We start from the raw sequence: 20,586 nt of genomic DNA, 5'->3' as shown, positions 1-20,586 counted from the left end.
TTTGATGATGCATGAGGCAGCGATGATCTGCATTAGTGTAACTATCGTTTTTTTGGAATTTTAATTCATTTTATTTATTTCAATGTTAGCATATATAATTTTTTGACGGCACCCCAGGGTGCCATGGCACCCTGGTTGAGAAAGGCTGATATAGACAATCTTAAAAAAAAATCTTTATACATCACTTAATTTTCAGTTCAATATTTCAATCTGCTAAAAATGTAAGAACAAATGAAGAAATATAAAATAAAGTCATGGGATTTTTAAGGCAGCTTATCCTTCTCTGAGAAGACAATCCCATAATTCTCTGACAGTTTTAGGGCCACTGTTTATTCTCAATTTTTTTTTTGTAATATATAATATTTCAAGAACAGTCATGATTATCAAGGGGGAAGTCTCAATATTTTGGGAATGTTGTATTTTGAGAAAAATGTCAATACTGTGACAAAATGGTGCATATCAGAGGAAGTAAAGAAATACTTTAAAAATAAATAAATATTTAATCATCTGGTGCATCAGATTATTAGAATTGTCATTATTAGAACTTTGTTATGACTGTGCAAGAAATTGTTTATTTAGAAGAACAACCCACACAGATTTGGATAAAATTGTATCTGTTGTTCAAGGAGAGAGCGGCACGGTGGTGCAGTGGGTAATGGTTTGAATGACTTTGTTCTTAAAACATTCCAACTTTTTTCCACTGAACTATTCTGACTTTAAAAAATACTAATACTAGGATTTTGAGAATAAACAGTGGCCCTAAATCACTGTTGTATAATTCAGCATACTAGATTGGATTTCTGAAAATTTTGACAAACATTGTTGAATGGGTTGTTGCTCCAAAGGAGGAGTGTACAATAGGGTGCATCAGTTGCCCTCACTTTCATAAAATCTGATGCATTTTTGTTTGGGTGTTCCTTTTCACCAATAAAGACATCTTGTAAAATTTTTTGACCATATTCAAAAGTCTAATGGTGGCACCATGAGGTTCATTTTTTGCCAAAAAACACTTATTTTATGTTTTCGCGTAAGGTTTGAATCACAATGTTGGACTATTGATTTCTTGTGAGCCAGAGATCATGTTAAGAACCTTTGCAAGGGATTGAGAAGCATTAATGTGATTCATAATACATTTGGATTGTTTAAAAGTAGTTGAACAATGATTCAATGAACAGCTAAAACTCAAACTGTGCTTGATAATATATTTAGAATATGTACTAAAAATGTGTAGCTAAGATATTTGGTATACTCTATAAGGTGCCATAATGTTTCATGAAAAGTGATTGAAATTTTGTCATAAAAGTCATAAAATAGCAGCTTTTTCCATAACTTTGAGCTCCTGGTGCCACCATTAAACTTTTGAATTTTGTCAAAATATTTCACCCAGTGTGTTTTCTTACCAAAAGGAACATAAAAACAAAAATGCATCATGATCGGAGGAACTTTTCATTTTTAGGGGGCAACTGATGCACCCTATTGTACAAATGTATATAAAACAGCTGTTTTGAAGTTCATTCACACTTTACTGCCAGTTATAAAATATAAGATAGTGATTTGTCACAAGTCAGTCCACTGTTAAAATTAGTGAGCTCCGTTTATAAGAAACTTGGTATTCATGAAAAGTCAGAAAAACTTTTGTATTCTACTCATGCTCCAGACTGTGTGTACTGTTATGCACAAAAAAAGGAACTAATGTACTAAGAGTGTACTGAGGTCAGAGGCTTAGCCCACATGTCTACATGCCCACCTCCTGTATAGCAACACAGAAATATAGGTAAAATACATTATTTTCCCAAACCAAATTGTCAAATTAATTATAATAATAAAAAGGTGCCTTTATGTTCACATTGGATCAATATATGTAGTCATGTTACAGAGCAAACTGCATTGTTATTTGTCTCCATATGTTTGTGGGTGGGCGGCATGGTGGTGTAGTGGTTAGCGCTGTCGCCTCACAGCAAGAAGGTCCGGGTTTGAGCCCCGTGGCCGGCGAGGGCCTTTCTGTGCGGAGTTTGCATGTTGTCCGCGTGGGTTTCCTCCGGGTGCTCCGGTTTCCCCCACAGTCCAAAGACATGCAGGTTAGGTTAACTGGTGACTCTAAATTGACCGTAGGTGTGAATGTGAGTGTGAATGGTTGTCTGTGTCTATGTGTCAGCCCTGTGATGACCTGGCGACTTGTCCAGGGTGTACCCCGCCTTTCGCCCGTAGTCAGCTGGGATAGGCTCCAGCTTGCCTGCGACCCTGTAGAACAGGATAAAGCGGCTACAGATAATGAGATGAGATGAGATGTTTGTGGGTTTGTTCTTTTGTCCTACGTGCTCCCGAAGCTTTTCTCCCATGATTTTCATTCCTTTGCTCTGTAAATAAAATGATGACATGATCTTTTTTAGTCCAAATCTATCAGTAAATTGTGAGGCTCTGGTGGCATAACCTAGCCGGGTTAACGTTAGGCAAAATAGCTAGTTACTGAGAAACCTAGACTCATCTGTGTCTCATCAGTGTCATATTTTATAGTTGTGAGAAACTACTTAAAAGGTGCAAATTGTTGTTTTATTGTGACACAAATAATAATTAAGATGAAAAAAAAACAGAAATATGGAGTGTGCATAGGTATTCACCCCCTTTCATATGAAACCCCTAAATAAGAGCTGGTCCAACCAATTCACTTCATAAGTCACATAATTAGTTGATTAATTAGTTGATTGTGCTAAGTTCTGCCTTCTTTGTGTCAATCATTTCTTTGATTTGGATCAACATATCCGACTACAGCACTCTTCAAAGTCATTTCTTTCGCCACCAAGGATGAGTATGTTTCTCCTACCTAGTCCACCAATGACTTGAACTGTGGGTTTTCCTCCAGCAGATCCCACATGACCAGGTGATTGAGACATCTGTCCACCAGCACTGCCCTTTGCACTGATTTTCCAGTCATCATATGCTGGATGGCATTTTCACCATAGACAACTGCCATAATGTTCCTGAGTCTTATGCCTTCCATCAGTGTGCCTATTGCACCAAGTAGGTTCATGAATATGTGAAAACATACAAGCATCAAGACAATGCAAAACATGGGCTTAGACACAAATCCTGGGCATTTTCGTAGTTTGGCGGCCATATTGGTCTGCCATCTTGGATTTCACAATTATGTAATCACTTCATTATAATTTAAATATGCTAATTGGATTCCTAGAGTCCCAAAACATGGGGTTTGGCACTGAAATTACTTGTTTAGGATGAATAATGAAGGAGTAATGGGCATTTTAAGGATTAGGTGGCCATCTTGGAAGCTGTCTTGAAAATTATACCTTTCAAGTGGTCAGACTGTGGTAGACTTTTGGTATGTTATTAAGCACACCTGATACTACAAAAAAACATTGAAAAACCTTTTCTAGCAATTTTTTAGGGTAAGGTGTTTTTTTTTTCATAAATGCAGCTGTCTATTTTCTGTGTTTTTATCAGGTGATGCCCAGGTCACTTTGTGTATCTGTTTATGTGGGAATATGGTACCTCCTATAACCAGGTTTTGTTCTGCAAATTTCTCTCCATTTTCATTCATGTTTCCTATGCCATACTTTCCCATTACTTGTTTGTATTCTGTGTTCTCTTGTCCCACGTTATTGTTCATGTCACCCATTAATATGGTGACTTCTTTCTCTATGCTTTTTGATGGTGGTCTCCGGCTATATACATGCCTTCTCATCATTGTCCGTAATAAGGCTCAAGCTGGCTGTGTCTCAGCGAACTTAAGGATTATGGAGTTGTGTTTAACAACAACAACTTTATAACATTGTGGCAGTGGGGGCGTGGCCAAGCAGCAGTTTGTGAATGGAGGGCGGGGTTGGGGAAGATAAGTGTCTTAGTCATTACACCTGCTGTCAATTAATGTGTGTGTGTGTTTGTTGCAGGGACGGAGCATAAAAGGAGGGGGAGAGTAAAGAAGAGGGACTCTCTCCCGACCAGAATGCATATATGTGTGTGTGTGCGTGTGTGTGAGAGAGTAAGCTGAAAAGCTATATTTATATCCAAAATAAAGTCTGAAAGAACTTCAGTTCCCACCTGCTGTGCTTCTGTACTCCACCACCATCAGGGATTCCCAACAGTGGTGCCAAAACCCAGGACCGAGTATGGAAGGGAACCACCCCATGGAGTCCTCCCCAATTATAGAGCTCGTCCATGCCCTCACTGCTGCCCAGCAGAACCAGCATCAAGCGCTGACCCCCCTCCAGAAGGACCAGGAACAACGCTTTGAAGCCTTGATGCTGGCCCAGTGGGAAGATCTCCAGGCATTCCGGCATCAGCTGGCGTCGGCAGGGGCATCCACCATTACCACCATGGACTGCCCTCACATCACCCTCACGAAGATGGGCCTGCATGACAAGCCCGAAGCCTTCATCGCTCTCTTTGAGCAAGCAGCCCAAGCGTGGGGGTGGCCAATTGAGCAGTGCGCAGCGCACCTCCTCCCGCTCCTGACAGGCAAGGCGCAGCTTGCGGCGCAGCAGCTCCCTGCCGACAGCCGGCTCAACTATGCTGACCTCAAAAGGGCCATTTTGCAGCGGGTCGACCGCTCCCCGGAACAACATCGCCAGTGGTTCCGGAAGCTGACACTGGAGGAGGTCGGCCGACCGTTCGCATTTGGCCAACAACTCCGGGATGCCTGCTGGCAGTGGCTGAGGGCGGAAGACTGCGACGCCGACAGGATCATCGACCTGGTGGCACTGGAACAGTTAATCTTTCGGCTTCCGGAAGGAATGGCGGAATGGGTCCAGTGTCATGGCCCGGTGTCGCTCCAGCGAGCCATCGAGTTGGCAGAGGACTATCTGGCGGCAGTTCCAACGACAGGCAGATGAGGCGAAGGCTCCTCTCCTCATTTCTCTTCTCTCCCCCTCTCTCTCTTGCTCACTCTCTCTCTCTTCTTCTCACCCAATTCCCCCACCGCGGAGGCGGGGGCCGACTCCTCCCCAGTCGGCCCATTGCACCCGTGGTGTCCTCCCGTCTCCCTCTTCCGTGTCTGTGTCCTTCCCCCCTCAGGTGAGTGAAGCCCTTAACACTGGTGCAGAGGGAAAGCCTGGGCCGGTATGCTGGCGCGGCGGGGAGCCGGAGCATCTCCAGAATCAGGGCTCTGCAAGGGAGGTGGAGGCTGTGATCCAGATCCCCGATGCGCCAGAGACCACCCCCGATCGGACTGGAATGTATCGCATACCGGTAAGTGTTCAAGGGGATACATATCATGCTTTGGTGGATTCTGGTTGTAATCAGGTCTCAATTCACCAATGCCTGGTGCAAGGTGAGGCATTGGTGAGAGCACAAGCGGTGAAAGTGTTGTGTGTGCATGAGGATGTTCACAATTATCCCTTAGTATCTGTCCATATTCTATTCCGGGGCCAAATGCATAGAGTAAAGGAGGTGGTTAATCCTCATCTCACCCACTCGTTGATTTTGGTTACTGATTGGCCAGGGTTTAAAAAGCTGCTGGAATATTTAACACGTAGTGGGTCCTGCACTAGTAGGTCATGGGAAGATCCCGGTGTGGCATTGACTGGAGAAGCTGTCACAGAGCCGTCTACGTCAGCACTGCGTCAGAGTGAGGAGCAGCCCGCTTCTCCTCCCTCTCTCGGGGATTCCCTTGAGGATTTCCCATTAGAGCAGTTGCAAGACTAGACTCTGCGGCATGTGTTTGACCAAGTGAGAGTAATCGATGGCCAAACTCTTCAGCCAAGCGCGGCACCAGCCTTTCCTTATTTTGCTATTATTAAAGATAGATTGTATCGAGTGACACAGGACACTCAAACTGGTGAATGAATAATCCAATTGTTAATCACAAAGAGCCGTAGGGAACTCGTATTTCATGCGGCTCACTTTAATCCCATGGCTGGACACTTAGAGCAAGATAAAACACTAGCCCGAATAATTGCCCAGTTCTATTGGCCAGGGATTCGTGGGGATGTCCGTTGGTGGTGTGCAGCATGCCCTGAATGCCAATTAGTAAATCCCGTGGCCACTCCAAAAGTGCCTTTGTGCCCTCTCCCTCTAATCGAGACCCCATTTGAGCGAATTGGGATGGATCTCGTCAGGCCATTAGATCGGTCGGCACGAGGGTATCGCTATATTTTAGTTCTGGTGGACTATGCCACATGATATCCGGAATCAGTGCCTCTCCACAATATCTCAGCATGCAGTATTGCAGAAGCGCTCTTCCACATTATCTCCCGGGTTGGGATTCCGAAAGAAATCCTGACAGACCAAGGCACTTCGTTTATGTCACGCACACTGCGCGAACTGTATGAGTTACTGGGGATTAAGTCTATCTGCACCAGTGTCTATTATCCACAAACGGATGGCTTAGCGGAGCGTTTTAACCAAACCCTCAAAAACCTAATCTGGAAATTCGTAAGTGAAGATGCATGTAAATGGGATAAGTGGCTTGAGCCCCTATTATTTGCAGTATGAGAGATCCCGCAAGCCTCCACAGGGTTTTCTCCATTTGAATTATTATTTGGGCATAAGCCGCATGGCATTTTGGACGTGCTATGAGAAAATTGGGAGGAGGGACCTTCGCCTAGCAAAAATGAAATTCATTACATTCTTGATTTGCACGCAAAACTCCACACCCTCATGCACCTAACCCAGGAGAATTTGCAGCAGGCACAAGAACATCAAATCCAGCTGTATGACCGGGGCACGCACCTTAGAGAGTTCACGCCGGGAGACAAAGTGCTTGTATTATTGCCCATGTCGAGCTCCAAATTAATCGCCAAGTGGCAAGGGCCCTTCGAGGTCACACGGCGAGTCGGGGACGTCAACTATGAGGTGAGGCAAACGGATAGGGGCGAGGCATTGCAAATCTACTGCCTCAACCTTTTAAAACACTGGAATGAAGGGGTCCCCATGGCATTGGCGTCGGTAGTCCCGGAGAAAGTGGAGTTGAGGTCGGAGGTAAAAAAGATAACATCTCAAACCAATCCAGTCCCTTGTCCCAGTCCCAGTCCCACTCACGGAGGTGGCCAAGTTGCAAAAGGACTTTTCCGACGTGTTCTTGCCCCTTCCTGGTCGTACCCACCTCATAGAACACCACACTGAAATGCCCCCGGGGTGGTAGTGGTAGTGCCCTTACCTCTTGCCCAAACACAAGAAAAAAGTAATTCGGGACGAACTCAAGGCCATGCTTGAAATGGGCATAATTGAGGAGTCCCACAGTGACTGGAGCAGCCCAGTGGTCCTTGTTCCCAAGACGGACGGGTCTGTCCGTTTCTGTGTGGACTATAGAAAGGTCAACATGGTATCTCAATTTGACGCATACCCAATGCTTCACATTGATGAGTTGCTTGATCAGTTAGGTGCTGCTTGCTTTTATTTGACACTGGATCTAACAAAGGGATATTGGCAGATCCCCTTGACTCCTCTATCCTGAGAGAAAACGGCCTTTTCCACACCATTTGGATTACACCAATTTGTCACGCTCCCTTTTGGGTTATTTGGGGTGCCTGCTACATTCCAGCAGCTTATGGACAGGATCATCCGCCCTCACGTTGCCTATGTGGCTGCATATTTAGATGATATAATAATCTACAGCCATGATTGGCCACGGCACTTGGAACACCTGAGGGCCATTCTAAAGTCGCTGAGGCGTGCAGGCTTCACAGCTAACCTGAAAAAGTGTGCAATTGGGTGGGTGGAAGTACAACCCCGATTCCAAAAAAGTTGGGACAAAGTACAAATTGTAAATAAAAATGGAATGCAATAATTTACAAATCTCAAAAACTGATATTGTATTCACAATAGAACATAGACAACATATCAAATGTCGAAAGTGAGACATTTTGAAATTTCATGCCAAATATTGGCTCATTTGAAATTTTATGACAGCAACACATCTCAAAAAAGTTGGGACAGGGGCAATAAGAGGCTGGAAAAGTTAAAGGTACAAAAAAGGAACAGCTGGAGGACCAAATTGCAACTCATTAGGTCAATTGGCAATAGGTCATTAACATGACTGGGTATAAAAAGAGCATCTTGGAGTGGCAGCAGCTCTCAGAAGTAAAGATGGGAAGAGGATCACCAATCCCCCTAATTCTGCGCCAACAAATAGTAGAGCAATATCAGAAAGGAGTTCGACAGTGTAAAATTGCAAAGAGTTTGAACATATCATCATCCACAGTGCATAATATCATCAAAAGATTCAAAGAATCTGGAAGAATCTCTGTGCGTAAGGGTCAAGGCTGGAAAACCATACTGGGTGCCCATGATCTTCGGGCCCTTAGCCAGCACTGCATCACATTGTTGGTGCAATTGGTCTTAAGTGATCAGTCTCATTAAATCAGTCTCATTAAATCAGTCTCATTAATAATACCATTAATTTTGGTGTTTAATAATAAATTACCAAACAGCTAAATTATGGTATATTCCAAATTATTATGATCACTACCGAAGAATGTGTAAATAAATCAGAGACTGGAATGTTATCTAAGGTGTTGGGGGAAGGGAAAATCACCTCGTGGTCTTCTTGAGACAAAGGAATTCGTCGTGGTTGCTAACCCACTACCTTGTAACATTACCAAATCCACTGAAATCTTGATGAGGTCAAAGTGTGTGTAATAATGAAATTAAGGGGTGTTAGAAAGAATAGAGAAGAGCATGCAACAACCTATCTATTAAAACAATGGAGAGAACAATGTAGAACCACAATGATCAACTCGACACTCTAAGTGTCTACAGTGTGCACAATTAAACAGTTTCTGAGTTTAAATTCACACTACTTCATAAAGCTAATTCCTAAAACTAGTTTGCCCAAATGCCAGCCTTACTTCCAATATCTTGCTACTATGCAGGAACATGCAGAGAAGTCCCGAAGTTTCGCAGAGTTTCGGGTGCTCGCGGAGGTTCAGAGAAATTCTTGATCCGAAGCTTCGTCGTTCGTGAGGACAAGTCTCTGATCAATAATGTGCACAGTGATTAAGTCAGAAGGAATCCAGTCACTTCTAACTTTTAATTAACTACTTGGGCTGCAGTCATAACGTTACTTATGATAAACAAATAAATCGGTTGTAACTCATTTGAGTGAGACGACGCAACTTAGGTACTCTTTACCGTGGCCAGTGGTATATACGAAAGCGCGTTGAGTCTTCTTTCTTGCAAGGCAGACCTTGTGATCTCAGATGGTCCGATGAGCGGGGGGCTCTCTATATGTTTGTATGACGTGAAGTCCACAGCGAGAGAGAGAGAGTTTGAGTGTGTCCAGGTTACTTATAGAATCATGGAGGACGTGACGTAGGTCATCGCGGGAGTTAGTTGATGGGATTTGTAGTCCTAGACAGGGACTGTGGCTGTCCCTACAACATACAGGCATGCTTCTGTATTGGAAATCACAAAATGGGCTCAGGAATATTTCCAGAGAACATTATCTATGAACACAATTCACCGTGCCATCCGCCATTGCCAGCTAAAACTCTATAGTTCAAAGAAGAAGCCGTATCTAAACATGATCCAGAAGCGCAGACGTCTTCTCTGGGCCAAGGCTCATTTAAAATGGACTGTAGCAAAGTGGAAAACTGTTCTGTGGTCAGGCGAATCAAAATTTGAAGTTCTTTATGGAAATCAGGGACACCGTGTCATTTGGACGAAAGAGGAGAAGGACGACTCAAGTTGTTATCAGCGCTCAGTTCAGAAGCCTGCATCTCTGATGGTATGGGGTTGCATTAGTGCATGTGACATGGGCAACTTACACATCTGGAAAGACACCATCAATGCTGAAAGGTACTGTATATCCAGGTTCTAGAACAACATATGCTCCCATCCAGATGACGTCTCTTTCAGGGAAGACCTTGCATTTTCCAACATGACAATGCCAAACCACATACTGCATCAATTACAGCATCATGGCTGTGTAGAAGAAGGGTCCGGGTACTGAACTGGCCAGCCTGCAGTCCAGATCTTTCACCCATAGAAAACATTTAGCGCATCATAAAACGGAAGATACGACAAAAAAGACCTAAGACAGTTGAGCAACTAGGATCCTACATTAGACAAGAATGGGTTAACATTCCTATCCCTAAACTTGAGCAACTTGTCTCCTCAGTCCCCAGACATTTACAGACTGTTGTAAAGAGAAAAGGGGATGTCTCACAGTGGTAAACATGGCCTTGTCCCAACTTTTTTGAGATGTGTTGTTGTCATGAAATTTAAAATCACCTAATTTTTCTCTTTAAATGATACATTTTCTCAGTTTAAACATTTGATATGTCATCTATGTTCTATTCTGAATAAAATATGGAATTTTGAAACTTCCACATCATTGCATTCCGTTTTTATTTACAATTTGTACTTTGTCCCAACTTTTTTGGAATCGGGGTTGTAAGGTGTCTGGGGTTCCACTTGGGTCATGGGGAGGTGCATCCCCAAATTAACAAGACTGCAGTGATTGCGGCCTGCCTGAAGCCCAAGACCAAAAAGGAGGTGAGATGGTTCCTGGGGCTGGCTATTATCATAGGTTTATACCTAATCATTCAGATGTCACAGGCCCATTAACCGACCTCACTAAAAAGGGGGTTCCAGATCTGGTCCAGTGGATGGAGTAGTGCCAACAGGCTTTCTCTGAGGTAAAAATGGCACTGTGTGGGGGGCCACTTTTGCACTCCCCTGACTTCTCTCTCTCCTTTATTTTGCAGACTGACGCATCGGACAGAGGGCTGGGGGCCGTTTTGTCCCAGAAGGTGGAGGGTGAGGAGTGCCCTGTGCTGTACATCAGCCGTAAACTCTCGATGCATGAAAGCAAGTACAGCACCATGGAAAAAGAGTCTTGCCATCAAGTGGGTGGTCCTCGCCCTCCGATACTACCTGCTGGGGTGCCCTCTCACTCTCTGTTTGGACAATGCCCCCCCTCCACTGGCTCCACCGCATGAAGGATGCCAGTGCGTGGATTGCCCATTGGTATCTCGCCCTCCAGCCATTTAAGTTCAAGGTGGTCCACAGCCCGGGGGCACAGATGGTGGTGGCAGATTTCCTGTCCTGCCAGGGGGGGCAGCTTCAGGCCAGACAGCTCCCCGGCCTGAGTTGGGCATTGGGGGTATGTGGCAGCGGGGGTGTGGCCAAGCAGCAGTTTGTGAATGGAGGGTGGGGTCGGGGAAGGTAAGTGGCTAAGTCATTACACCTGCTGTCAATTAATGTGTATGGGTGTGTGTGTTTGTTGCAGGGACAGAGCATAAATGGAGGGGGAGAGCAGAGAAGAGGGACTCTCTCCCGACCAGAATGCATATGTGTGTGTGTGTGAGAGAGTAAGCTGAAAAGCTATATTTATATCCAAAATAAATTTTGTAAGAACTTCAGTTCCCGCCTGCCATGCTTCTGTACTCCACCCCCATCAGGGATTCCCGACACACATGTACACTTGTGAAATTCCTCTCTGCATTTAACCCATCTGAAGCAGTGAACACACACATGTGAGCAATGAGCACACACTCATACCCAGAGCAGTGCGCAGCCTTGCTACAGTGCCCGGGGAGCAGTTGGGAGTTAGGTGCCTCGCTCAAAGGCACCTCAGCCTAAGGCTGCCCTTTGGACTGTGGGGAAAACTGGAGTACCCGGAGGAAACCCATGCAGACACAGGGAGAACATGCAAACTCCACACAGAAAGGCCCCCATTGGCCGCTGGGCTCAAACCCAGAACCTTCTTGCTGTAAGGCTACAGTGTCAACCACTACACCACCATGTTGCCCAGTAGCAGTACAGTTGTGCATGAACAAGAAGTACAAGAGGGGACTGAGCACACAGCTCTGTGGTGCACCCATGTTCAGGATCAGTGAGAAGGAAGTGTGGCTACCGATTCTCACCACTTGTGGTCTGCCCATCAGAAAGTCAAAGATCCATCTGCAAATAGATATCCCCAGTCTGAGATCATCGAGCTTTGAGACAAGTTTTGAAGTGATAATGGTGTTGAATGCTGAACTGTAATAAATGAAGAGCATTCTCACATGCATTCTCTTTTTCCAGGTGGGTGAGGGCAGTGTGTGTCACCAAGGCAATAGCGTCCTCTGTGGCCCTGTTTGATCTGTAGGTGAACTGAAGAGACTCTAAGGTGTCAGGGAGGGAGGGGCAGATGTGAGTTTTTACCAGCCACTCGAAGCACTTCATGATGACTGATATCAGTGCACCTGGGTGGTGGTCATTCAGACAGGTGACCTCTGATCTCTTAGGGACAGGAATGATGGTGGATGCCTTGAAGGAGGTGGGGACCACAGACTGTCTCAGGGAGAGGTTGAAGATCTTAGTGAACACCTCTGCCAACTGGTCGGCACAAGCCCTGAGAGCATGGCCTGAAATACTATCTGACCTGGAGTTTTGTGAGGGTTGACCCTTTTGAAGGACTGTCTCACATCAGCTGTTTCTAGGCTCAGCATAGCGGCCTCCCTGCCCACATGAGGATGTATGGTGGGTTCTTTTTTTGCTGCATTGAAATGAGCATAGAAGGGGTTTTGCCCTTCCGAGAGAGACATGGTAGGGTAGAAACTAATTCTGTTCTCCTTTTTGTAGTCCGTGATGCAACGTAATCCAGTTCACATGCATTTGAAGTCAGAGCCATGGTAGTTGGATTCCACTTTGTCCCTGTAGTCCCTTTTGGCATTCCTAATGGACTTCCAGAGGTCATATCTGGCTGCTATTGTAGGCATCAGGGTCACTTGAGTTGAAGGCAGAAGTCTGCACTTTGAGCTTTGTGCAAATCTCACTGTTAACCCAGGGTTTCTGGTTTGGATATGTGCAGATGGTAGCTTTTGGAACAACATCGTCAGTGCACTTCCTTATATAGCCTGTGACAGAGTCTCTAAATTCATTGATGTTGCCATCAGCTGCATCTCCAAACATCTGCCAGTCAGTTATTTCAAAGCAGTTCTGCAAGGCCCCCTCAGCCTCACTGTCTCATTTGTGGATGTGCTTGGAAACCGTTTTTTTTTTTCTATTTAAGCCTCTGCCTATATGCAGGCAGCAGTAATACGGAACAGTGGTCTGCCTTTCCAAAAGCAGGGTGGAGGAGAGGTTTATAACAGTCCTTGAATGTGATGGAACAATGACCCAGTGTCTGATCACCTCTGGTAGGAAAAGTAATGGCGGTATGTTGGGAGGACCTTCTTTATGTTGACTTGGCTGAAGTCTCCCCACACAATAAATGTTGCTTCTGGGTATGTGTTCTCTTGACCATTAATAATGCCATATAGTTTGTCCAGAGCCAAATATTTTTTAGCTTATGGGGGGACATAAATAGCTCAGAGTTCACTGAGCTGAACTCCCTAGGGAGGTAAAAGGGTCTAACTTTAATGGTCAGCAGCTCCAGAGCCAGAGAGCAGTGCTTTGCTAAGATGCAAACATTCATGGCCCATGAAGAGTTAACCATAAAGCACAATCTGAGTCCTTTGTTCTGTTTTGCTGGTAAACAGTGAAACCCTCTGCCGTGATGGCAGAGTTAGGCACACAGGGCTCTAGCCACATCTCTGAAAACGCCAAAACACAGCAGTTTCTGATGCCTCTTTGGTGTTTAGTCTGCGCACACAGCTCATCCAGTTTGTTGTTCAAAGACTGAACATTAGTGAGCAGGATGCTGGGCAGAGGAGGCTTGTCTGTCGTAAGCGGCACAGAACTCCAGCATGCTTGCCTCTCTTTGTTTTCCTCTGGCAATGTGCAAGTAAACAAAAGACCCAGGGGAGTGCAGCATCCGCGAGATCAAAAATTGGTTTAATGTCCAAACTGGCTGACTGTTGCAACTCCGAAAGAGTTTGTCAGTCATACTGAATGTACCATAGCACTGTATGTGCAAAAAGAGACTAATAAAAAGTAAATAAACACTAATTTGCTGAGATGACTTGGAGCTCTTGTCTATGTGGCCATCTTGCAGTGCAACCAGATATGGAAAAGGGAAATGGGTGTCCCACTCTGGAGCCAGACCTGGTGGAGGGGATCACTGGCGAGTGCCTGGTGACCAGGCCTTTACCCATGGGGCCTTGCCGGGCTGGCAGGGGGAACCGTAAGGGTCCAGTATGATGTGGATTGGGTGGCAGTACAAGGTGGGTGCCTTGGCAGTCTGATCACCAGCTGACAAAACTGACTCTTGGAACATGGAATGGTGGGAGAGGAGCCTGAGCTGGTGTGGGAGATATAGAGGTCCCAGCTAGATATAGTCAGGCTCACATGCATGACATGGCTCCAGAACCAAACTCCTGAAGAGAGTCTGATCTCTAGGTGGGGAGCAGGTGAGGGTTTTCTCATAGCCCCCTGGTTCAGTGCCAGTACATTACTTCTGTGCTAGGCATAGTCTGTCCATAACCAATACCATGTTCAAGCACAAGGGAGTTCATAAGTACACTTGATACCAGAGCACTCTGTCATAGGTCGATGATCGATTTTATAGTCATATCATCATACCTGGGGCTGTATATCTTGGACATTCAGGTGCAGAGAGAAGCTAAGCTGTCAACTTATCACCACCTGGTAGTGAGTTGGATCAGATGGCCGGAGAAGACACCAGACAGGCCTGGCAAAACCAATCGTATAGTGCGGGTGTGCTGGGAATGTTTAGCAGAGCCCTTGTCAGAGACATTTTCAACTTGCACCTCCAGCAGAGCTTCTCCTACATTCTGAGAGAGGCTGGGGACATTGAGTCTGAATGGACCATGTTCCATGCCTCCATTGCTGAAGCGGATGTACAGTGCTGTGGTCACAAAGTTGTTAGTGCCAATCGTGGTGACAATCCCCAAACCCGGTGGTGGATCCCAGCAGTTAAGGTAGTCGTCAAGCTGAAGAAGGAGGCCTTCCAAGCCTGGTTGGCTTGTGGAACTCCTGAAGCAGCTGACAGGTACTGACAGGCTAAGTGGTGTGCAGCTGTGGCAGTTGTGGAAACAAAAACTTGGGTGTGGGAGGAATTTGGTGAGGCCATGGAAAAAGACTTTCAGTCAACCTCAAAGAGATTCTGGCAAACTGTCAGTTGACTCAAGAGGTGAAAGCAGTGCTCTGCCAATGCTGTTTACAACAGGGATGGAGTGCTGTTGACCTCAACTGGGGATATAGTCAGGCGGTGGAAGGAATACTTTGAGGATCTTCTGAACCCGATGGACATGTCCTCCATAAAGGAGGCAGAGTTGGAGGACTTGGGAGAGGACTTACCCATAACCAGAGCTGAGGTCATTGAAGTGGTCAAAAAAACTCTTCAGCAGCTGGGCTCCAGGAGTGGATGAGATCCGTCCTGAGTTCCTGAAGGCTTTGGATTGTAACCCACATCATTTACCTGAGTACAAGAAAAAAAGTGGTTCTGGATGAATCAGGGAAAATGTTACAGATGGGAAGCATAGAGGACTCCCACAGTGAATGGCACAGCCCCATTGTCCTAGTACACAAGGCCAACTGTGCAATCCCTTTGTCTGGACTTTGAACAAGGTTTTGAAATTTGACGCCTATCCCATGTCTTGTATTAATGAGTTCCTGGATTGGCTAGGTGTGGCTTATTTTTATTCAAACCTGGATCGGCAGATTCCCTTGTCAAAGTCTAAGGGAAAAATAGCTTTCTCTACCCACTTTGGTTTACAACAAATTGTCATACTTCCATTCTGGCTTTTCGGGGGTACCGGCTACAAGATTGATGGATCGGGTATTACAGCCCCAAAGAACATGTGCTACTGTCTATTCTGATGATAATAAAAATCTACAGTAGCATACGGCATGTTTAGTATGTGAGGGCAGTTCTAAAATCTTTGAGACAGGTTGGCCTTATTGGAAACCTGGCAAAGTGTTTGATTGGATGGGTGGTGGTCTCTGGGTCCTGGGTAGGCACATCCCCAAATTAATAATACTACTATGATTGTGGCCTGCCCAAGACCCAAGACCAAAAAGGAGGTGAAACAGTTTCTGGGGCTGGTGGGATATCACAGGTTTGTACCTAATTATTCAGACCTCCCAGCCTGCTAACTGATCTCAAAGATAATCAGATCTGGTTTAGAGGTCGGAGCAGTGCCAGTGTGCCTTTGTAGTGTTGAAGAGGCTCTCAGGCTCCATTTGCTTCAATCCCCTAACATTTATCTCCCTTTTGTGTTGCAGACTGGCATGTTGGACAATTTTACTTCATAGGGTCCATTGATAAACATTTCTTCTTGTCTCCTCTTCTAACAAGTGTGGAGAAACAGCACAAAACACCAGATAAACTAGTGCTAGGTACATACATATAAAAATGTAGTAGAAATGTGGAAACAGAGAAAATATAACACGTGAAATCACAAAAAGTTAAATTCTCCAAGATATTACCTCATGTCCAAAAATTATTTCTAAATTGGCCTTAAATAGTAAACTTAGAATTGAATACCTAATAGATTAAGACATTAAAATTTCAAAACCTATTTTAAGATGTTTTAAGGATTAACAGTTCTTTCATTTCATTTGTATTATATATTGTAACATTTATTATTGTGAATCTTATCCTTTATTGTACAGGAGTCCAGAAAGACCATGCATTGTTGTTGTTTTTTCTCGTGATGTCAAGATAATAATAGTTTTTCCTTGAGCATAACTTTTTTCATATGTAGAACTGGGTATACATAGTATACATCAAGGAGCTCCTTCACAGAAAGTAGCATGGTGCAAGGAATTACAACCATAAGGTTTTGGGTCGATCTGAGCACAGGTGTCTGTTTATCATTTGATTGCATTTTTCCAAATTTCCTTTCTGGGCTCACTGAAGTCCATCCATCCATCTAAACATCTATCTATCTTTCCATCCATCCATTTTCTACTGCTTATCCGGATCTAGGTCGCGAGGGTAGCAGCCTAAGCAGAGCAGCCCAGACTTCCCTCTCTCTGGCCATCTCTACCAGCAATTCTGGGGGAACACTGAGGCATTCCCAGGCCAGCTAGGAGATGTAATCTCTCCAGCATGTCCTGGGTCTGCCCCGGGGTCTCCTCCCGGTGGAGCATGCCCAGAGAACCTCCCTTGGAAGGAGTCCAGGGGGCATCCTAACAAGGTGCCCGTACCACCTCAACTGACTCCTTTTGATGTGGAAGAGCAGCAGTTCTACTCCGAGTCTCTCCTGAATGACCAAGCTTCTCACCCTGTCTCTAAGGGAGAGCCCAGCCACCCTGCGGAGAAAACTCATTTCTCCCACTTGTATCCACGATCTCATTCTTTCAGTCACTACCCACAGCTCGTGCCCATAGGTGAGAGTGGGAACATAGATGGGCCAGTAAATTGAGAGCTTTGCCTTTTGGCTCAGCTCTCTTTTTACCACAACAGACCAGTTTAGCATCCGCATCACTGCTGATGCTGCCCTGATCCGTCTGTCCAACTCCCGCTCCCCTTTACCCTCACTTGTGAACGAAACCCTGAGATACTTAAACTCCTCCACTTTAGGTAGCAACTCCCCCCTGACCCAAAGTAGGCACTCCACCCATTTCTGGCTGAGCGCCAAGGCCACAGACTTGGAGGTGCTGTTCCTCATCCCAGCTGCTTTGCACTCGGCTGCAAACCATCCCAGCGCATGCTGTAAGTCCCAGACTGATGAAGCCAACAGGACCACATCATCCTCAAAAAGCAGAGGCATGATCCTGATGCCACCAAACCGGACACCCTCCGCCCCTTGGCTACGCCTAGAAATTCTGTCCATAAAAGTTATGAACAGAACTGGTGACAAAGGGCAGCCCTGGCAGAGTCCCACATGCACCGGGAATGAGTCCGACTTACTGCCGGCAATGCAAACCAAGCTCCTGCTCCGGTCATACAAGGTCCAAATGGCCTGCAGTAGTGGGCCCTGAACCCTATACTCACAAAGCACCCCCCACAGGGCACCACAAAGGACATGGTCGTAGGCCTTCTCCAGGTCCACAAAACACAAGTAGACCAGTTGGGCAAACTCCCAAGGGTTTAGTTACTCCCAAGGGTAAAGAGCTGGTCCAATGTTTTACAACCAGGACGAAAACGGCATTGTTCCCCCTGAATCTGAGGTTTGACTATCGACTGGACTCTCCTCTCCAGCACCCCAGCATAGGCTTTCCCAGGGAGGCTGAGAAGTGTGATCCCCCTATAGTTGGAACACACTCTCCAGTCCCTCTTTTTAAAAAATGGGACCACCACCCCAGTCTGCCAATCCAGAGGCACTGTTCCTGACCTCCACGCAATGTTGAAGAGGTGTGTCAGCCAAGACAGCCCAACAACATCCAGTGCCTTCAGGAACTCAGGACGACTCTCATCCACCCCTGGAGCCCGGCCACAGAGGAGCTTTTTAACCACCTCGGCAACCTCAGCCCCTGTGATGGGCGAGTCCTCCCAAGCACCCTCAGACTCCTCCTCGTATGACATGAAGGTGGGACTGAGGAGATCCTCGAAGTATTCCTTCCACCGCCGGATGATGTCCCCAGTTGAGGTCAACAGCACTCCATCCTTACTGTAAACAGTAGGGACAGAGCACTGTTTCCCCTTCCTGAGCCACCGGACAGTTTGCCAGAATCTCTTCAAGGCCGACCGAAAATCACTTTCCATGGCCTCACCGAACTCCTCCCATACCTGAGTTTTTGCTTCAGTGACCACCAGAGCTGCGTTCTGCTTGGCCTGTCAGTATCTGTCAGCTGCCTCTGGAGACCCATGGGCTAACCAAGCCCAATAGGACTCCTTCTTCAGCTTGACGGCTCCCCTCACCACAGGTGTACACCACCTGGTTCGGGGATTACCGCCACGACAGGCACCAACAACCTTGCAGCTGTAGCTCTGCATGGCTACCTCAGCAATGGAGGTGCAGAACATGGTCCACTCGGACTCAATGTCCCCATTCTCCCCCGGTATGCAGTTGAAGCTCTGCCAGAGGTGGCAGTTGAAGATCTGATGGACAGGAGCCTCTGCCAGACGTTCCCAGCATACCCTCACTTACTCTTTTGGGCTTACCAGGTCTGTCCAGCCTCCTCTCCCACCATCTGATCCAGCTCGCCACCAGGTAGTGATCAGTTGACAGCTCTGCTCCTCTCTTCACCCAAGTGTCTAAGACATACGATCGTAAACATGGGCATCGCCACCATTGAATGTGAAGGGGACATGTCCCCTTCACATTTCACAATTCTTCGTTTGGACCCCCCCACATTTAACATAAAATATTAGTTCACCCAGCGCCGTTTCTATTGCTTCGTGAAAGAATCCATTCCACTTGATCGATAAGAGAATACACATACAACTGAAAATCCACTCCGAGTTTTCCGGGTGTTACCTACAACAACTCACTGCACGCAAGTGAATCTCAGCGTGAGCAGAGACATTTTGGTGCAGCTGCTCGAAAGTAGAGGAGGTGACGTCAGCCCCATTGCCACCTCACAATGCCTAGCTTTTGCTAAAACCTTATTCTTTTGTTATATGCCCTCAAAATTAACCCTAGGCCATGTTAAATTAATGTTCAACTAAACAATGAAATAAGCTTAGCCTAATGGGGTATTCTTAGTTGATGATGAATTGTTTGCAGTATTTGCTCCCTCCCCAGACACAATGAACATAAGGAAATTCTTTACAAAGAAGCAGAAAGTCAGTCAAAATTTCCCCACAGGACAGGGTTTTTTTTTGTCCCAATGGAAATGTTAGTGCAGTTAGCTGGCTAGTCAATGTTAGGACATGTATCAGCTAGCTTAATGTTAGCTATCATTTAATTCAAACCCAGTAGGCCTGAATTATTGTAATGCCAAGAATGAGGTCAAGTCTGCTCTGATGATATTTATTGATTCCCTGTTGTGATTTGAAGAACTTGTTTTGTCTGGTCTTTGCCAGTTTTCTGGAAAGTAACATGGGAAATCAGTGTATGGGGAAGGAATAGTAGAAAGGAAAGCAATGAAGAGAGATGGATGTTATTCTAGGTGGATTGTGAAAGAAAGGGGATAAAAGTTATGAAGTGGTAGAAATTGTGGTGGCACCAATGTAAGAAGGAGTTACAGGTAGTCGTCGACTTACGACTGCGTTTGGTTACGGCTGACCGGTTGTAAACCGATCTGGTCGTAAGTCAGCCTATGTTAAATGAACGTAAGTATATTGTGATGTGTAATGATATTGTAATCATCTTAAAGTCTTATTTTATCAACATTTTCTTATTTCATTACCTTGGCTCATTATTTGGTTTAAGTCAAACACTGCATACTACACTGCGTACAGTACAATTCGTTTAATATGTGCAAAACAAAAAATACGAAATACAGGTGTGAAAAGTAGCAAAATACAAATGTAAAACATAGCAAAATACAAAATTTAGTGACCGCTGACATCACTGGTGCTTGGCTGTGGGTCGTCTACATCATCATCAGCTGTTGCAGCGCTCGGGCTGGCAGGAGCATTTGCTCGTTTCATAAACCAGGAGCTGGGGCGGAAACTGTATGACGGAGTGCGCGAGGGAGCGCGAGAGAGACTGCGCATGTGCCTGGAGCTGGGGCGGAAACTGTTGTACGTGACGAGAGGCGCTGCCGGGAGCTGGGGCAGAAACTGTCGTACACTCAGCTAGCTCAGCTGGGAAACACTTGCCAGTCATAACCAGACGGTCGTAAAGTCGATCGATCGTAAGTCGCATAGGTCGTAAGTTGACGACTACCTGTATATCTATAAATCTA

This window comes from Neoarius graeffei, chromosome 15 (assembly GCF_027579695.1).
Source record: "Neoarius graeffei isolate fNeoGra1 chromosome 15, fNeoGra1.pri, whole genome shotgun sequence".
Classification (NCBI taxonomy): domain Eukaryota; kingdom Metazoa; phylum Chordata; class Actinopteri; order Siluriformes; family Ariidae; genus Neoarius; species Neoarius graeffei.
The sequence above is the reverse complement of the archived record's forward strand: the minus strand, read 5'-3'. Positions refer to the sequence as shown.